Source organism: Apis cerana, linkage group LG7 (genome assembly GCF_029169275.1).
Source record: "Apis cerana isolate GH-2021 linkage group LG7, AcerK_1.0, whole genome shotgun sequence".
NCBI classification, from domain to species: domain Eukaryota; kingdom Metazoa; phylum Arthropoda; class Insecta; order Hymenoptera; family Apidae; genus Apis; species Apis cerana.
Window position 1 is genome coordinate 8,048,098 of NC_083858.1, and position 21,410 is coordinate 8,069,507.

At 31.7% G+C, this 21,410-nt stretch overlaps 1 protein-coding gene and 1 long non-coding RNA gene across 2 annotated transcripts in view; one reads left to right on the top strand and one right to left on the bottom strand.

Moving 5' to 3' along the window:
* The window catches only part of LOC107993181 (cadherin-87A), a 226,497-nt gene that overhangs the window by 191,635 nt on the left and 13,452 nt on the right, over positions 1-21,410 (bottom strand). The gene's annotated exons all lie outside the window — the stretch shown is intronic.
* On the top strand, positions 19,140-19,972 carry LOC133666384 (uncharacterized). Its single transcript, XR_009830477.1, has 2 exons — positions 19,140-19,422; positions 19,521-19,972. It is a non-coding gene; the product is annotated as an uncharacterized LOC133666384 (long non-coding RNA).

Genomic DNA, 21,410 nt, shown 5'->3' on the forward strand with positions numbered 1-21,410 from the left:
CGATCGATAATAGCGCGAACTGTCCAAGGTTTTTGTACCTACGTGTCCGGCCGAAATAAAAACATTCGCTCGGCATTGTTCCCAAACAATCGCAAAGCTCACGATCGAAAATTAACCTACTTCGAGATCGAGGGGGGAGATTTTTCTCTCTAATGCTCAATTTATTTTCAAATTCTTTTTTCGTCAAATTTTCTATCCATCCCATTTCACGTGTATTTTATACACACGTGTAATTGCTTCATTCTACGCAAGAATTGTGAGAGAACAGTATTTCGATTTCTTTTCGTATACTTGTTAGTATTATATAGTTTTAATATTTCACTAGAATCAGTATCAGTATTTCTGAATGGCACGTTAAGATTAAGAACAACGCGAACTTTCCGTTGAAATTTTGTTCGAATTTTCGATTTTTGTCCATTATTTTGAAAATAAGATAATTTAAAGTATCTTTGAGTCGAGAAATAAAGTTTCGTTATTCGTCGAATAAAATCGATTTCACGAACTTTAATGGAAGCCTTTACAAGCGTAAAGTTCTCTAGCGCCTAGAGGACGAAAGGACAAACGGATTTTTATTCTTCTTTCGCTCCAAATGGTTTAACTGGAATATACAACCGAGAGAACAACCAGTCGCGTGAACAGGATCGATACTTTTAACTGGATTATTTTTTGAAGATCGTAAAAGGGAAATTCAAAATTGGAAAATTGCTAGTTTAGCGTTCCGTTTCGATAATATTGCTGTAGCTTTTTTTTTCTAAATTTTATTTATTCTTTCATTGAAATAAAATTTCACTTGGAGAGAGCTTAAATTTATTTCAGGATGGAACAACGACCCATTCCATCGACGTATTCATCGATCTGAATATACGAAGAGTTCCAAGATTTATCATCATCATCAAATCATTCATTACCATTTATTTAATTCAATGTACTTATCTTTATTTTATTTAATTAATTTTAAACAAAAGTACATGCAAAGATATAGGGATATAAAACTGCTCGTTTTGACAAGTTTAACTCTGCTAGACAAATTAATTAACTTTCCAAAGTATATAATAAAACTACTGTTATCGTATATGTAGTTTTATTTTACGTATATAAATATTACACACATAAAAATATCTAACGACGAAACTTTTTACTTTCGGTTTAAAATATCAATTAGCAAATAATGAGATAATAATTCGCCTTTAATTCTAGGCGAAAGAATTTCACGATAATAATTCAAAAAACCGATTGTTTCGTCGAATTTTTTGAAATATTTGTGTAGATTCTTATTCTTTTAAATTCTATCTTTTAAAATATTAATTATTCGAATAAACGACGCAATTTCGATAATTATTGATCCTCGATTCCAAAGGCGGAATTATCCGTATTTTTATCCGTACAACGAAAAAAAAACGCTGCATTGTCGACAAGTTCGACAATTTCGACAGCTCCAATTCTCAAAAATATTTGCAACGAGTGTTCGCACAGCACAGATTACGAAACGCTTGAAAAAAAAAAAAGTACAATAAATTAACCAAATAAATTTTAATTAGCCGCTTGCGTGGGAGCCATCTTAAATCCTTACTGGATTTTGTAACAATAATCGCATAAACATCTGGGAATAAGTGAATTAATAAACTTTTTCGAGGCGAAGTTCCATCGGAATGCGGATCCATCGAGCAGGAACGAGTGATGCAAGTCGATACCACGCAAAAATACCTATTCTATCCCCTTCTCCCCTCCCCCTCCTTATCCTCCTCCTCCTCTCCCATTTCCATTCACCTCTCTGCACCGTTATCCACGGAACTATTGTGCTCCACTCGAGGCGGCCCACGGTACGAATCCATGGGTTAATTAATTAGTCCGCTTGTGTGTCGCCGAGTTTCATAAGTGAACGTTAACGTTGGAGGAGGTAGTAGCAGGTTGATAAGGTAGACGTCTTAATTAATTAAGAAATAATGTCGGCACAGACACCACGATAGTTTCACGATAGTCGAATTTAATTATATGTCGGTTCAACAACAGGTATCCACCGTGATCAATAGGCGCAGCCAGCCGAAACTGTTTCCCATAACTTACGAGTTGGAAGAACGCCGCCTCCCCTCTCTCTCTCTCTCTCTATCAATCTCTCGCTCGTTCCTCGATCGATATGATATATTCCATAACGTTATTTTGATAAACGTGATTCGATTTTTTTTTTTCAGTGTGGAATATCTCGTTCGAATATTTTTAGTTGCATAATTTTTCGATTTTGTCATTGTTATTCGTGAAAGATGTAAATTAGTATTTTTTTTCGATATGCAGTTTAAATAATCGTAATGAAATGAAAATTGAATTTTAATAATTCTTGCTCGAAAATAAAATAATTAAACGTCCGGTTACGAGGGTATAATTGTAAATAGAATTTAAATCGAACAGTCGATAATGATCATTGGAAATAGTAATTGAAGTATTTTTATTCGAATAAGATAATATTTGAGGATGGTATTACGAAAATTTCATCGATAATTTTATCATTTAAATAATTTGCTTTCGAGAGCGTAGAAAATATTTTAAAATAATCGTATTTATATCCTTATAATCAAAATACTTTCTGGGGGTAAATTATTCACGTGGAATAGCAGAAATATTATTTTTCTTTCGAACCGAAAACCGTTGGATCCCAGAGGAACAATAGGAATAAACAGCGCCATAATCCTGGAGAAATAATTCACCGGCATTTGTCTCCACCAAGTTTTTGAAGCATGTCAGAAACTTTATATTTCGTAGAATGGCCACGTCGAAAAAGTGGGGTGTAATATTCGTAATTCATGACAAATGCAAAGTACTACTCCCAACAAATCCTTGAAACTCTGTAAGCACCTTTACCACACGACAACGTATTCTTATACGTAGTTTCATAAGCTTTACAAGTTTATAAAGTTTACGACGTGGGTTATGCACATCCATCAGTTTTTTATTTTTCAACGAAACAACGTGTTATTAAAAATTAGCGAAACTGGAAATAATTAGGAAAATAGGGTCCCTCGTTCGCCGTTTTCGTTTGAAAATTGCGCGCCAAAAAGTTTCAACGAAATTTTGCCATCGCGATTAATATTTTTACGATGAATCCTTTCTGATGCTCTTCTTCGGTTCGAGAAAAAATTTATTTTCATTTTTTCGTTTCGTGCGACCGATAAGAGAACAAAGGAAAGGAGAGGAGAGAGAGAGAGAGAGAGAGAGAGAGGGAGAGAAAAGAAAAGAAAACAGGATTACACGGAACAGATGTCGCTGCACGTATTTTCGATCACTCGGTTTCACGAGGCGTTTCTGCTTGGTGTAACAAATGGGCATGTCAATTTGAAAGAAGCATCGATAATTTTTATGATATTCTCAGTAAAGAAAGATGGGTAATATAACAACTATGCACTGTGCATTTTTATACGAATAGTAATAAGTTTATAAATATTCAATTAATATGTAAAAAAATATGTCGTTATTCAAATTCAAACGTGTCGAGCTACGTAATATTTGCAAAATGCCGATAATTTTATCATGCAAATTTATTATTTATACGTAGCTTGTATTATAATAAAATTATTTTTCAAATATTCTATCCATTTTAATAATTCTTCCTTAATTAAAATATTTGTCAATTTGTCAACAACTTTTTCAAACAAATCAAATTTAAATTTAAACGAAAAATATTATATTTTATATTACAGTAAAGTGTTCATAAATTATTCGGATAACGAGATTCTACTTGATTGAGATCACGTGTAATTTGAAAAATACCGTATTTCATAATACTTGGTCAAACTTGCATGGATTAAACTAAAGTAAGCTCCATTATTTGAATTCAATTTCACGCTTTACAGCGGAACAGGCGTTTAATTGCGCGTGTTGCTGTTTGTTCGTTTAAGTCAATTTGCAATGGTATATTTGATCAAATATTATGTCATTGTTTAATAAAGTATAGGAGAAAACGAAAAGTTTTTCCAAGTATCGTAAAGAAATTTATACATGGTAGATTTTTTTAAATCTTTGTCATTTATTCTTTGCGAGAAAAATTATTGCTGTTCGATGGAAATGAATTATTGATATGAAATATTTATATCTTATTAACATTAATATAATTAAAAAAATTGAAATTAATTAAAAGAAGCATGATTTTTGAAGCGAAACATATTACTTATCAATAATTAATCTTACTCGAACTATTTCAAATTTTTTTTTAATTATTTTAAAGAATATGGACAATGTTTCGTTAAAAACGAAGAATTTTCGAGAACGTAACTCGACTTATTCGAATATTTTTTCCTTTTTAACTTCACAAGTTAATTTCATAGAGTCGTATCGATATTATCGGAGATTATTAATCGAATTAAACACATCGCTTTTCGAAAGGAAGAGAAATCGAACGAAGAAAAATATAGGGAAGAAAATAATCGAGCCGCTAAGCATCGATTGAGCAAACCTTTTGAATATTACGAACCCTTCGTTCATCATAATTACAGACTATCGTTTATCAAATATCCCTCCCTAAGCAAACCTGGACGTCAAAAATTTCTTTCCATAATTCATAAACTTTATTGACGCACGTCGGTCCCAGGAATAAAGCTATTTTAAGGTGTCAATACCAGCTTTGATTCCAGTTCCTTGGAAACGAGGTTAAATAATGAACTTTTTTTTTTTTTTTTCATTTTTCGATCGATTAATAAAAAGAAAAATTTCCTCGATACATCGATTAAAAGCCAATGGCCAATAAAAATTAATTCTTTTCTACCTGGTCGTGCGCAAAAAAATTTGAAATGTATAATAAAATATGGTATTAAAATACGCGTATTGCATGGGAAAAATTATTTTTTTAATTTTTCAACTTTAAAACATATTATAATTCACAGTTGTTACACGTGAACTTTATTTTCATTTTTTTTTTTTTTTTTTTACGTATGCATTAACAATTAGAAATATTTATCCTTTATATTTTTATTATGCTTCATGAAATAAAAAATTAAAAAATTGAAAAATAATTTCGATTTTGTCATAAAATTGTCGCGTGATTTATTGATAAATTTATTAAATATGATTAATCTTTTTTCATATTATGAACATATTTTATATAATACGAAAAATCGTAGGATGTGCTACCAAAAAAAAATATATATATATATATATAGAATAAGAAGAATAAGAAGAACATTTCAATATTAAAAATTCATGGAACTTGCTCAAATGAATCTGTCCAAAGCAGATGAGAACTTTTCTCGGAATAATTTGAAGCAGAGATAAAAGAATATCTAAATTTATAACAATTTTCCAAGTCGTGTCAATTTATTTTTCATTTTTACTTTTATTCAACGATTAATAAGATCTGCGATTCATTGAAATGTATTATTATTACTGTTATCTGTAAAACTTTTCGCAGAATATAGAGACAGAATCAATCTTCGGGAAAAGTGAAATTTTCTCGTAGAAAAAAACGAATAAATCTCTCTGTGAAGACAATAGCGGTAAAAAAAACAACATTGTTCTTACAATGATGCCACGATAAATCCTACACCGATAGAAAGAATCATTACCATCGCGTTATGTGTAACAATGGCCAAAGAAATTAACTAGATATTCACTAGGGATATTTTACTCTGTAGGTAATAGAACCGCAATATATTCGGTGTTAAATTTAAATTTCTTTATCTTGCAATGAGTTTACATAAAACAGAGCGACGAAAATAGGATATTTAATTATCGTCTCTAGAAATACAAAGAAGATAGGGTAAAATGGTAAAGTCAATTGTTCCAGGATAATCGAGATCGCAATTGTTTTCTCACAAAAGAAGAATTTCTAAATATCAATTTGTCGTAACATTAAAAGTTTAAATTTTAAAACTATATATAAATTATTGCGCACATTTTTAATTTTGCAAAATACCAAGATACGCTTTAATAACGGTTTCAAAATAATTAAATTTTTGTTCTTTGTTAATTTTCAGAGAAGAGAAAAAAATCGTAACGTAAGGATTTATTATAAGATAAACGTGAATAATAAAATGATTATCGCGATATCTCGACAAATTCAATTAAAAATATAATATTTTAACTACCGATTAAACAAGAAGATTAAATTTTTTCAAAAATTAATTTCTGCTAACTAACCGGCCGAGCTTAAGAGAGGCAAAAGAGGCTTGCAATATGTAATTTAATTGAAATACGCGGGTAACCTTAATCTAAAAATTAAAATGAAACACGCCTCTAAGAAAGTATTTCAATTACTTCACTCGAAATATTTTTAATTACCTTAAGCTTAATTTCCTATCTTTTCTCTTCTTTTTTCTTTTTCCAATTAATTTCAAAACGATTTATCTCTCGAGAAGATAAAGAGAAGATAAAGAGATCTCTCTTCTCCCGCAACGAAATAAATAATGTTAACTACCTCCATTATCCAAACCAATTGAAACACGAAAGCGTTTTGAATAAGTTCAATTTTTTAGATTTCGGCGAAATCCAATGCATTTTTGTTTCCAACAAAATTTACACCTAGATATAAAAAAATTTCTATTTTTAAAATCAAGATTTGCACAAATTCTTTTCTTTCTTTTTTTTTTTTTCGAATTCCTCAAAACGAGAGAACACGTTTTCGATCTTCGATAATTAACGATTAACGTTTGCGTTTCGATATCACCGTACGTATTAACGCGAACGTGACCAATGTCAATTTCAAATTAAATTCTACTTCCGTCTCTTGTAAAGGCGACTATTTACATTGTTGCCAGATAGTGTACAATTCGGATAATAGAATGTTCGGTTAGTAAGTTCGGATATAGTTCGTGCTCGTACATGGAAATTCTACTGTATTGACCCATCCAGAGAGTATTACATACATACAAATATTACTTTTGGAACCGCCATCTTGCGAGATTTAAACGTTTAGCGGAATATAAAAGTTTCGTCAAACATTATCTCAGAAAATTTGAATCCTTTCAAAGGACGTATTCGTTTCGAATTTTTAATCCCGATTATTGGAAAAAAGCAATTTTGGTATAAACAATTTATATTTCTTTGAAGGATATCAGAGGTAAAAATATATACGATGTGTAATATTAAGAGTTATTTATCGAGTTATATAATTTAATTTTCTTCTTGCATTGGACGAAGTGAGACGTCTCCTCTCTCACCCTTTCTCACTTTCATCTAATGCAAATAGAAATTGACTTATAAGACAGCAACATATATTTATGCAAATTGAAATTTTTATGAACACATTAAATGGAACTTAAACGAGGATTACCTTTTTATAATATTGTTAATATTATAAATACAAAATTCACACTTTATATACACTTTGTGTCTTTTTTCCACTGGTCACGTATTTTCTTTTCTCACACTTATAGAATCTTGACTCAGAGAATTGACTTAAATAAAAAAAGGCACGTGTCACAAGAAAAGGAAGAATTTACACTCGATCGAAATAATGATTATAATTTTAAGGGGAAGAAAAATATCCAGAAATCGGAGATCGGTAATTTTAACGTTTCCTTTAAACGCACAAGGCATAAATAACAGAGTAATAAATTTCCTCTGGCAGGTAAACGTGATAAAGCAGGTAAAAGCACGTGAAACTCTGGTTAAAATCAACAATATTGGTTACATAAGTAGAACACGGCCGAGTCCAATTTCCGGCTAGTTTTGCATTTCCCTTTCCCGTAATATTTCTTCAACTTCCCTCCCATCCTGTCCTGAATTATCCAAGGAGGGAGCAAACAGGCCATTTCGTTCGAATTGATTCGAATGTATCATCCTATCTCTCGATGATTCTCGTCGAGTTTAACCAGCAGGTGATCGACGATCTCTTGTAATAACGCTCTGGTTCCAATTCATGGTGTTGTGAAATGTGTACAGAGGCAAACTTGCCGGTTGTAAACTTGTAAAATATCGACTGGAAAATTTCAGGCGTAAGGGAGCTATTATTTCCTTGGATGAAAGGCGAGAAGGTGGGAAAAACTTGCTACTTCGTAAGAAACTAAGTAATAAATGTTCGTTATTACGGTTTAATAGGGAGGAGGGATAATTTTAGCAGAGATGGATTGTTTCTTTTTTAAAAAAAAGAAAAGAAAAATTGAATTACAATTATAATTTCTCTGATACACTATGTTCAGCTGTTGTTTTTGTTAAAAAACTGATGCCAATTCTTCTTCTTAAAAGTCAAATTATAATTGAATGAAACTTTTTTGCTTCACTAATGTTTTACAGTTTACAGTGCATGGAATAAATTGAATAAAAATTTAATAGATTGTATTTTATTGTATTAATAAAGTGATTCAATTGTTGTCAATGTTGTTAAAAACAATCTAATATGAGGCTCTGATTATTCCAATGATTTTTATCTCTTATCATTAATGAAAGAAACTTGTTATATTCGATGAAGTTTATACTAACAATGCTCACAAAAATTCTATCACTAATAACTCATAATTGAATGCATGATTGAATAAAAATTTAGTTTTACATTTGTTATAACAATTACATCTTTATTCCAACGTTTTAATTCCAAGATTCTGTGTTCAGAGCATAAAATATGCTCAATAAATTTAAATCAATACACTGTTAAGAAAAATTTAAGAATAATTCAATTGCAATTTTTCCATCATTCAGGCATCAACATTATGAAATTGCAATTTGATACATGCGTACACGCATTTAAATATCACGTGAATACAAGCTCGAGTGAATAAACTTTTATTCGTGGGCGGAGGAATAAATGCAACTGGGGACTAAATATTTTACAAGTTATGCAAATAATCCATCCTCCCCCGGATTCGCATCCCGCATTTTCCCTCCCTTTAACGGATGGCCCTTAAGCAGAAGATACAGTTTGTTATCTGTTGCGAGCCGAGATTCGTTCCGCTTTAATTCTCTCTCCATCTTCCGGCAAAAAAATCCTCTCCTAAGCGGATAATATCGAAAATTTAAGGGATCCGTGTGCGAGAACGCGTGGACCACAATAAATGCTGCGGCTTAACGTTCCCACTCTCTTTCTCTCCTATTAAAACCCGATCGTATCTTTCTAATTTCTTCCTATCAGCTCCAAGTATCCCTATTTACCTGAAGCTGATCATTAAACGAAAGTCGATTGGAAGTAATTGGACCAAGGAGTCGAGCATTTAATTTGTAAATACTCGAAAAAAAGATAATCGTTGGAAGGATCTATCTTAAAGAAATATTTTCACTACTCTTCTTTTTCCTTTTATCAAAATTTTTGGAAAATTCTTTTAAGAATACTAGTCTTACAATCAGTTTCACATCTATGCTTTTACTATCCTTTGCTATTTTATTTATTAATTTTCACTATTCTTCTTTTTTCTTTTATCGATGTAAATTTTTGGGAAATTCTTCAATATGTCAATGGATTGTATGGCAATGTTGCAGTGCATCTTTGTGTAGGGATACTAATCTTTTTTACAATTAATTTTACACATGTGCTTTCATCAATATAAATTTTTGGAAAGAAAGAATATTATTCTTCATCAATAACTAATTTTATGGCAATATTATAATGCATTCTAGTTTCACATCTATCTTTTACTATCCTTTGCTATTTTATTTATTAATTTTCACTATTTTTCTTTTTCTTTTTGTCAATATAAATTTTTGGAAAGAGAATATTATTCTTCATCAATATCTCAGCTAATAGATTACAGTGCATCTTTGTTAGGAAAATTAATTTTATAATTAGTTTCACATCTTATATTATCCTTTGCTATTTTATTTATTAATTTTCACTACTCTTCTTTTTCTTTTTATCAATATAAATTTTTGGAAAGAGAGAATATTATTCCTCATCAATATTTCAACTAATTGCATGACAATATTGCAGTGCATCTTTGTTAGAAATACTAGTCTTACAATGAATTTTATATCTATGCTTTCATCAATATAAATTTTTGGAAAGAGAGAATATTATTCTTCATCAATATTTCAACTAATTTTATGGCAATATTATAATGCATCTTTGTTAGGAATATTAGTCTTACAATTCTAGTTTCACATCTATGCTTTTACTATCCTTTGCTATTTTATTTATTAATTTTCACTATTCTTCTTTTTTTTTTATCAATATAAATTTTTGGAAAGAGAGAATATTATTCCTCATCAATATTTCAACTAATTGCATGACAATTTTTGTTGTGAAATACTAGTCTTACAATGAATTTTATATCTATGCTTTCATCAATATAAATTTTTGGAAAGAGAGAATATTATTCTTCATCAATATCTCAGCTAATAGATTGCAGTGCATCTTTGTTAGGAAAATTAATTTTATAATTAGTTTCACATCTATGCTTTTACTATCCTTTGCTATTTTATTTATTAATTTTCACTACTCTTCTTTTTCTTTTTATCAATATAAATTTTTGGAAAGAGAGAATATTATTCTTCATCAATATTTCAACTAATTTTATGGCAATATTATAATGCATCTTTGTTAGAAATACTAGTCTTACAATGAATTTTATATCTATGCTTTCATCAATATAAATTTTTGGAAAGAGAGAATATTATTCTTCATCAATATCTCAGCTAATAGATTGCAGTGCATATTTGTCAGAAATAAGAATTATTTATTTAACTTGATCTCAATGCAGAAATTTCAAGAGGGCACAATTTCAAAAAATCATGCACATTTGCGAAGAAAGAATTTTCAATCAACTATATACATAACTACAAAATACAAAATGTAAAAAAATGTTTCAAAGAAAATATATCATATACTCTACTAATTTTCACAAAACTTCCATTAAAATCGGATTTATAAAATAAAATAAACGATCCTCCTCGTATAAACGAAGACTTTTCCAACGGAGAATTACGTTTTCTCGAAGAACAAAGTATAACGAAGCATCGCGTGCATTTTTTTCAGATACACAAGGAAAGAAGGGGAAAGGAGGGGGAAAAAATAATACCGTTGAAACTTCATGCATCGCTCGTTTCAAACTTTATATACGTGTCATTAGTTACGGAAACTCCGAAAATGGAAAAGGCCACCAAGAGTGAAGTAAAAAACTATCACGGTGGAAAGTTTCTTTCATGCTAACCGTGCGTTACCATCTCCAACGAGATGACAACGAGAAACAACGCTTTTGCGGAAAGTTGCGCGAGCCTCGTCATCGTTCGGGATGGAAAAAATCATTGCCTCTCGGTTGGAGAGAACCGTAACAAGTTTCAGTGTTTGACGTAAGATATCTTTAATTGATTTGCGCCCATTGAAATATATTTCCCTCCTCGAATGAAATCGACTCTCAAATTTTTACTGTTTTTCTTTCGATTTTGCCAAAACTTATATCGATCGAATTCGTAATAAAGTTGTTCATTTTGTTTCAATTTGTTTAATCTTTAAATCGAGATGGAAACACGAGTTATTTAAGGTATATTTTGCAATGGCTGTATTTCATTAACAACTCGTGTTTAATATTGTTTCCCAGCTTGTCGATCGTGTGCTGCTCGGATCATTGGACAAAGAAACGTGACGAAACGAGAAAAAAATATCGAGAATCGGTCGTTTCGAGTACAAAAGAAATCGATCCTCCACGCCCGAACGGTTCTAATAAATCTATGGGGTGGACGATTGTTTCACCCGTTTAATATTCGTATTCGCTATTCCAGCACAACGAAAAGCCCCCTAAAGTACAGGAAAACTTTACATCGAGCTTGCGAGTCTTAACGAAAGCGAAAGGAAGATTGAAAGGACAAATAATTTCCTCGAGATTCTAAAATCGAACGTATTTTGTACACGTTTAAACGGAAGGGAAAATTAGACGGAAGATTCCAAGATACTCAATTTTCACTTTCGCCGAATTAGAATCCATTCTTATTATAAACGTAGCTATGACGTTTAACTTCGGGCAAAACAGCGGAATCGTAACTTTTGATTAAGACGTCCGACGAATTAAGTCTTTCAGGAAGAAAGGAAGGAAGGAAGGAAGGAAGGAAGGAAGGAAGGAAGAGTAAAAAGAAATCGCGTTCCTTCCGTTAGTGGAGTAGAAACAGGAATAGTTAGAGAGAGGGAGAGAGGAACGAAACTCGAGAAACTCCTTCTTCGTCTCTCCTCCGATGGAAATTACTCCTGTCGCGAAAGTCGAGGGAAAAACCGGTTTTCTGAGTGATGCATTCTGCTATTCGTTACTATGCGGATCGGTTCTCGTGCGTATCTTCTTCTTCTCGTTTTTCCTCCTCAAAAATTGTGCGAATCGTTGTGTACGAGATGTGAAGAGGAAAAAGATTTGTTACTCGGAAAGAAGTGGAATGGCTGCTCGAGAAAAAATTTTTTGGATAGATATCGTTCAAAAAATGTCAATTTACCATTACATCGAATGCATATATTGTTAATACATTTCCAAGAATATCCATCTGTCTTCAAATTACTTACCTGAAACGGAAATAATATTAACGTAATATTTTCACGTGTAATAATTATTTAACATCACGCACAGCGGTTGAATTAGAGAAGCGACGTACAAAGAGTTTTACGATTAAGAATTAATTACAATATACAAAAGTTGAATTTTTATTTCGTCCTTTTTATCGAAAAAGTAGCTTTATTCCGTTCTAAGATATTCTAAAATATGTATATATATATATATATTCTTTCTAGATTTTGTAAGATTTACATACGCAATAATATGTAATAGACATATACCTATTTATGAATAATAATGGAAAAACACATGAAAGAAGGAATTACGTGTTTAAAAACGAAGACGAAGAAAACGATTGTGTGTCACGTTCTCTTAAGTGAGTTAACTGATGCCTAAAACACACATTTACAACACCAATTTACAACATCGCCTTGTCCGTTAATTAATGACGTAATTTCCTATGTTGCCTATGTTATATTTACCAGGAAACAGCCAGTCTCGAAATATTTATTTGAAAAGGCAATAATTTTTCGTGCAGTTAACAAAATATAACCTAACGAAATGAATGGAATTTAAAAATCGCACAAATATTTTTACAAAAATAATTAACACAACTGCGACTGTTTCATCGCATACTATTTCCATCTAGTTGACAATTGTCGCCAGATAGAAACAGATAACGGAATTTCTCCTTCCCTTGGCAGAATATAGTTCTGATTGCGCGTTGAATAATCGAGCATTAGCGGGATATTTCCGAAAAATTTATTTTCACCGCCACGGTAGAAAGCGCCATCTGTTTAGCGGCGAGTTAAAATGGCGTACAATGGAATTTTTATTACGCGTGAATCGATTCTATTTGCCGTTTGCCGCGACGAAAGAAAGGCTTCGTTCGCATTGTTGCAAAATAATAATGGAATATTTATACTTGCGAGTAGAATATGGTCGGAATATTCTATTGTTGGAATTACAGACGGTGAAAGAAAAAAGGAAGAAGAATTTTGGAATATTTATATTTTAAACAAGTTTTCGAGTATTCCTTGGAAAGTCAAGAATCGACACTTGCCTAGATTCGACCGCATTTTATAGGATCTCTCTAGGGATTTTCTTTAATCCTCGTTTACGTCCAGGATTACCTAAACACGCCTAGCAAGGTTACATCCGATTTTCCGCGGCTCTAAAAGCAAATTCGATACGGCGTAACCGCGAGGAAGAATTCGAAGACGAGAAAACTTTTTGTTATATTTTTCCTTCCTCGAGTTTCATTCGTATTCCGAATAATGAATCAATAAAACGATATAAGCAAGTTTCGAGCAATTTGCTTTATTTTTGTGAATATATTTCGTGACGGAATGTACAACGCTCCTCGTTTAATTAAATTCTTCATTTATACGGGGGGAGGGGACGAAATACGAAACAGAAACGATCGATGCCATTAAACCTTTAGCTTCATTAAACCAACGGCACGTTTAACTTTAATGCGCACACTGCATTAAGTACTTGAACGATAAAAGCGAATTACCTATGTGGCGAAACGAACGCAAAATATTTACGTGTTCCATATCCTTTTTTTTATTAATCGTTACAAATATTACGGTATGCGTTCGAAACAAAAGAAGACTTTATTCTTGTCGTTAGGTTCAGACACTTTAACAGGAAAGTGATTACAAGAATTTATTGATTACAAGAAGAAAGATCTACAGAAATAATTCGAGTTGCTGATTTTGTTTTTCAGAAAATATCCATGATTTTTGTTTTATTCGTGACATGTTAAAATATTTTAAGAATAACAAAATTATTTCTTATACAATTGCTTCGGAAAATCAAATTTTTCCACGATTAATAAAACCACAGCTCCTTAAAATGGGCCAGGAAATTTGTCTCTCGAGGCTCAAACTCGAGCTTGAACGTGTAGGAAATCCGCCAAGTTCGAATTTCGTTAAGGTATCCGCTATTGGCGGGAATTAAACGATACGCGTGTTCGAGGTGGATCGTTGGGGAGAAAAGGGAGGGAAGAAAAAAAATTCTCAATACCCTGGTAAGCCCTACTTACGCTCATCTCATCACGGGGGATTAAAAACTTGGACGAGACTTTGCGCGTAACCCTTGTATCCGCAAACTTTTCAACCGAAGGATTAACCAAAAACTCGCGGGCGGAAATGCAAATCCCTTTTACGGGGCGATGAACAACTTATCAGTCCCGGCGACGACGACTCGGTTAATTTTAACGAGCGAAATTATCGTTCGACGCGAAATTGAAGGGGGAAGAGGCTAGAGATCTGATGAGAGGTGATCCACGTATGGCTGTCTCGAAAAAATATGTTGGGACGAGGATCTTATGCTTAAATCATTCTGGTTTTTGGTTAAAATTTTTATATAATAATAATGATAGGTGAAGCTTTTTATTCTGCAAATCTTTTTTGAGCTTTTTTCATTTTATTTCAAGTACAAAAAGTATGAAGAAGTTTTCTATCTAAGTTGTAATAATTTTAATGAAAGGGAGAATTTTTACCAAAGCTTTGAATGAAATATTCCAAGTGTTCTTTTTCTTGATCGATTAAATTATCAATTCTTGTCCTCAACACAGTCGGTGTTTGTACAATTCCTTTTTAAATAATTTTACGTATCATCGATTCGAACGGAAGATGAGAAGCTTATTATCAAAGTTTAATTAATTTAGGCGCTCTGGATTACATCGTTGTACTTGCATACCTGGAAAAGTTTCGAGTTTCGAAAACTTGCTACAATTTCCTTCGAAACTTTCAACCCGCCACAAAGTTTATCTAATTGATCTTTCACGATGAATATGTTTCAATAAAAGATAAAAATTCCAAAGTGATAAGCTTCCTCCGTAACACCTGATTCATAAACGTTTGACAGGAAAAGAAAAAAAAACTCGTTTCATCCTTCTGAAGTTTGGACGAGTGTCGAACGATGTACGAAAACAAAATGTTCAAACGTTTGATTCAGTTACACGCGCTTCGATTCTGTATCCTTTATGTCGGCGAAAAGATGCAAAGAATCGCTTTGTATCAAGCTCTAACATTTGCAATATCCTTTCCTTTGCCCCTTTGTCCATATCATTCCATCACGTAGAGAATACGTCAAAGGTTCTTTTTTTTTTTTTTTTCTTTTAATATCAATTGCCAAATTCTATGGAAACGCGAATCGCGTGTTCCTTTGATCCAGAAACAACGATCTTATTTTGGTATATATTTTTTTTTTTTAGTTTAATGAAAAAAAAATAATGTCAGCTTGTTATTAAATTATTTTACTTCTCCTTTGTGTCGTTCTATATCAAACTTTATGTATCAAATTTTATAGAGAACTGTACTTCTTTGACCTAGATAGAAACAATTTTTTAATTTTCCAACCACTTAGGTTGGCACATACACTTTTCAGTTCAAACGAGAAATATAATCTCCGTATTCCACTTTAATATTAAATTATTTTATAATTTATTAATCAACGTTGATGCTGTAATTAACAATTGTCAATAATCTATGAGATGTAACGAGGTATCCTTTGCTATAATAAATTATTTACAAACTTAATAAATAATATTTTTTTGCTTTCGTTAATTTTATATATACTGTATACAATATACGCAAAATTCCTCGAAATAATTGCAAAATCGCTTAGTCAAATGCTCATCGAGCATTTTTTTACTTCTGTAACAGCGTGCTAAAAAAACGTATTTATAATACACGATAAAATCTCACTCTCAAGATCGTCAAACTATATCCCAAGTTTCCTTGTCTAAATATTATTCATTTACGTTAAAAGCATCATTACGTATACGTTCATCTAAAAATACCTAAAAACATGAATTTCTAACATTCATCTCTTGCAAAAACAAAAATAAACAAAACCTTTGAGGCAAAATTGATCTTTCGCTCAAAATCAGTATATTAAGAGATCAAAAGCATATTTCTTTCCGCTAGGATAGAAAATAATCGTACGGTTCAGAACGTTTCGTTCTACAAACATGCATATACGTTGTACGCATGCGCGCGCCACTGACCACACGACCACTTCTTAAACGAGAAGCGATTATCCTTTCAAAACGGTTGCAGCCAAATGCTCCATAGACCCTCTTTGAATTCGTTCCATTGAGTAGGCGCGATGCGTTCAATTCAAACGGAATCGCACAAAACTGCTCGACACCACCCTCTCCCTCCCTGCATTTAATGGTTCACACCAAGCCGCCAGTTTAAATTTCATTACGACGATTATGCGTGGTAAGCTATAATCCCTCGAAGAGGATAAGGCATTTCTCAGTGTGCCTAACAGCCGCCGCCGGTAGTACCGACGGAGTCTCCACCTATTCAGCCTGCGGGAATTTAGTGGACCAAGTGATATTACCAACTCGAGGATTATTTAGAGCTGTACGACCGCAAATTCCGAGCTGCGATGCACTGCAGGTGTTACGAACCGCACTGGAACGAACATATTTACGAAGACGTGGCGGGAATCGATGCAGCTTTGCTCGAAAATGAAATTATATATAAAAGTATATTTTTATAATCACATCAAAGTATATTTTTATGCATCTATTAATCTAATATATCTGTCTATCTAGTATATTTAGATTTGTATGTATCTACGTATTTAGGTAATATAGGTATAGGAAAATTTTGGACCAAATAATTTGGATTTACTAGATGGCGTGTAAAAAAAACTGATTGAGAAGAAAAAAAAAAGTAGAAAATATTTGAAAACAGTCTCATACAGATTATTTTGATCTGTTATACATACGAAACAAGCGTTTATTTTGCCTATTGGAATAGAGATGAAAATATCTTTTCAAATGTAAATATTATTCCTCGAAAAATTGAAATTAGAAAAAGATAGTCTATCCAAACTACTTACGTGTGACGATATTAAAATTTAAAATCACTCGTTTGCAGTGACAAAACTAAATAGCATCATTGAATTACTGTCTTGGCAGGATATATGTTTTATTTCAAAGATATAGTATATACGACAAGTATAGAATAATAATTATAAATTATTAAACATTCGAGAAACGGTTAAACGAGAAGTCTATTATTCTTCCTATTTCCCAAGTAATTAAAAAAATTTCATTGAAATCCTTATTATTTATAACACTTTATACCGTTCTCTTGGTAACGGTACAATCCTCTCATTGTTTCTAAAGATGATCAATATGTTACGAAAATAATAAGAAATTAAAATTTTAATATCGCGTATCAAAAATATAATTACATTCAAAAGCGTCACCATTTTTACATTAATAAAACGATTATTTAATATATATTTTACCTCATAATATATTTCATCCGAATATGATTTATTCGGAGAAGAGGAAATTACATTTCTCCGATTTATTCTATTGAAATTATTTTATTTTATTTTTAATTCCTGAATAAACACTCCTTGATGAAATGATTTTTCAAATCATCGTTATCATTTGTCAAATACTACGAAATACGTGTATTATTTATTTATTTATTTATTTAATATCCGTATTCCATGTATGATTCAAAAATATTTAAAATAATCACCAAGAAATGGAGAGCTGATTGTCATTACCAACAGTAGTAAATTTTATAAAATAATCCGAGATAAAAAGAAACAATAAGTTTCTTGAAAAAATATTGTGCTCTCATTTTATTTATCTAAAAAAAAATTATCCAAATCTTGCGTAAAGTCGCATCGTATCGAAACGAAAAACTGAAACGAAGTTGCATCATTCATATTTTCATCTCAAAAATTTATCCAGATCCGCATCGACCTTGCTTTTATCCGTCTCGCGTCGTCTCGAAGCGATTAAAAGAGATTCTTTTTCCGCGGAGAATACAAATCACGAGGGTTTAAAACTTGATTTCGAAACGCACCAACGCGCCGACGTTCCGTCAATAATAATAAATCCGGAAATATTCGCATCGAATACCAGATTTTCCCCTGAATATTAACCCGATTTAGAGACCTGTTACAACTACGTTCCCCCTAAAATTTTATAACGTGGAGGGCGAACGGTGCACACTTTGCTGCGAGTGTATAAACTTGGTCGGAAGCAGTGGTAGAAATTGGCGGAGAGATATTTCTCGACGGCGATGTTTCGTGAGCTAGAAATTCGCGTTCATTCGCCTGTAAAGCGATATCGTAGGCGCATAGTTCCTTGCCATTTCTTTGCGCCTCCCTCCTCCTTCTCCTTCCCCCCACCCCACGAGCTCGTCCAATACGAGAAATTATAGCGAGGAGGAGAATAAATAGGCAAACAAAATTGGACGAATATCATCGGCTAAGGCGAAGACCCGATCGGCTGGAAAATGTTTCTCAAAGGAATAATGAGATACATTAACTAAACGTCCTTCGTCGATTTTTATTCTCGTTACGATAATTTCGATAATTCCGTTCAGTAAATAATATCATTTTAAAAAACTGATTCTTTTTTTTTTTTTAATTATATACCGTCTGAAATTGTTGGATAAGTATCAAAGAATTTATAAGTTAAATAAATCGTACGCGAATGTACAATTGTTAATCGATAATATTACGTATTTATTACGACGAACAAATTTATTGAAATATTTAATGTAAAAATAATAATGATAATAATCAAACAATGTTTGATACCGATAAATACTACTTCACATACTTTTTTAAGCTACCTAGATTAAGTTATTTTTTCCATTACAATATTTGTCAAATGAGGAAATTAGCGAAAATTCAAATAGAAGAAGAATTGAGAAAGTTTAATTTAAATTGGAATAAATGGAATAAAGTGGAATACAATGAAAAAAAATAATGTTATAAAATAAATTAAAATATGGAAAAAAGATTCCTTTTTAATTTCCTTTTCCCATCCATAAGGAAAACGATATTATATACGCGATATAAGTTCAAATTTCACTCAACTCGGTCGATAAAAGTTGCATGGTAAAAGTGTCAGCGATAATATTCAAATTAATCGTAGGCGGAAGACCGTTATAAAAAGGGGGGGGTGGAAGAAAAAGAACAACAGTGAGGTGGAAACACAGTGTCGCTAATGAGTTAACAAATCGATTCGAACTCCGGCCAGGTAACTTGCGACGTTATTTTAACTCCATTAGCTGAAAATTGCATTATAATTTCCCAGTCATCCCAACTATACACCTATCCTAACCTCGCTACTTGTAGTTCGGGCGAACTCTGTGTAACTGCACCGAGAGAAATTGATGGAGACGTTCTGGGAAGTGACATTTCGCCAACTCGAAATTTCCCTTCGTCAGCTATTCACACGAGCACGTGTATTCCGCATGTACATGTGTACATATACGTACGGGTGCACATTTACGTGCAAAGCACACGCGGGAAGAAAGAAAATGTAGTGGCGGAATGGGACATGAGAAATCGATTCGGCCGGATTTTTTTTTGACCACGGATTTAACTGAATTAATTTAATTCGTTTAGGAAAAGGGATTATAATGAGATTATTTTAAATTGGAATTTTAACAAGGAGAGTTTTACCAAAGAAATTTCTCTTTTAATTGGAAGTTTGTTGTGTTTAATAACTGCTTATTATTATTGTTATTTTGTTCGATATATTATTTATAATAAAGTAATATAACAATAAAAACTATATTATTGAAATTTTTTTCTCTATTTTGCACCATTATATACGGAAAAAAGACAGAGAAACGTTAAGAGTCGATTCATAATTGCACCATGTATAACTGACAGAGTTTTATTAAAAACAGAATTTTCATTAATTTTGATAACACAACTCGTTAATTGAGCTTCGCATAAAGTATACGAAAATTTCGTAATTGTTTCTTCGTAGTCATTTTATTGTTCCTAAGGTATAAAATTTCATGTCGAAAAAATATGAAATTATATTTTTCAAGATAGAATCACGTTAAATTATCAGTACCAATATTTATCAGTGAATATTTTAACTGAAAAGTAGTTGCAAGAAATATTTATTTAAAATATATTAAATTTGAAACATTGTTTTTGTGATTATTATTTAAGAAGAAAATTCTTAATGATCGACTAATTAATTTCATTCCAAACGCATCTAAAGAGATTTAAAAAAAAATACTTTTTCTACGCAAATATTTTTATTCCTTATTTCACTATTCAAGATTGAAACGAATATCATTTCTTAACATTAGCTAATTCAACCGTATGACACTTTTCTTATCTCCAACTTCTTTCATCGTATAAAAAGGAATGTCTCAATGTCTTCAATGAAAAGAGATTCAACTAGCTTGTTTTAAATGTCACGAGATAGATATTCCATTCCACTGTACAAAATAACATTCAAGCTTACAGATATTGCATATTTATACTTATTCTTACATATGACGTATGAATAAGGTATGCGTGAAATACATACAAACATGCATAACCTTCTTTCATATTTTCCCTAGATTCTCTAGGGACTTTCGACGCGACAGGGATCCGACGAAAGAAAGTATTGGATCGAAAACGTGACGTATCGATGTCGCATTTTATTCGGTCTCTATTTCTTTCCTTTATCTCGACAAGTTGGTCCAAATCTACGAGTTATCGAAGAGTTCAATGATTTAAGAGATTAATTATACATTTACATCAAAGAAATGATGAAATTTTGATACTTTGATTCTTTAATATATATATACATATTATATATAAAAATTTTAATTTTTCGATATCAAGAAACTTTTATTACGTAAATTACTTTTGTAAATTACTTACGACTTTAAAAAATATTCATTGCAAAAATATATCTGGTAAAAGAAATGCATAATGGAAAAAAATAAAATTAAAAATCGTTTAATTTAGATATCGTCGTACATTAAGAATGCAAATACATATTCGTCCAAGATTTAGATAATAATAAATTTAAATTTTATCAAACTTCAAATAATCCATTGTAATTAACGAATGCGCTTTTTCTTTGTATAAGAGGAGCTCGTAATAATACGGTTACTTAATTGACGATTAAATACCTTTGTAAATGCTTATACGATAATAACATTAGCATAACAGCACGAGATCTGAATATGCACGGAAGCCTCGTCTAGAGATTTAACGAGCGGAAAA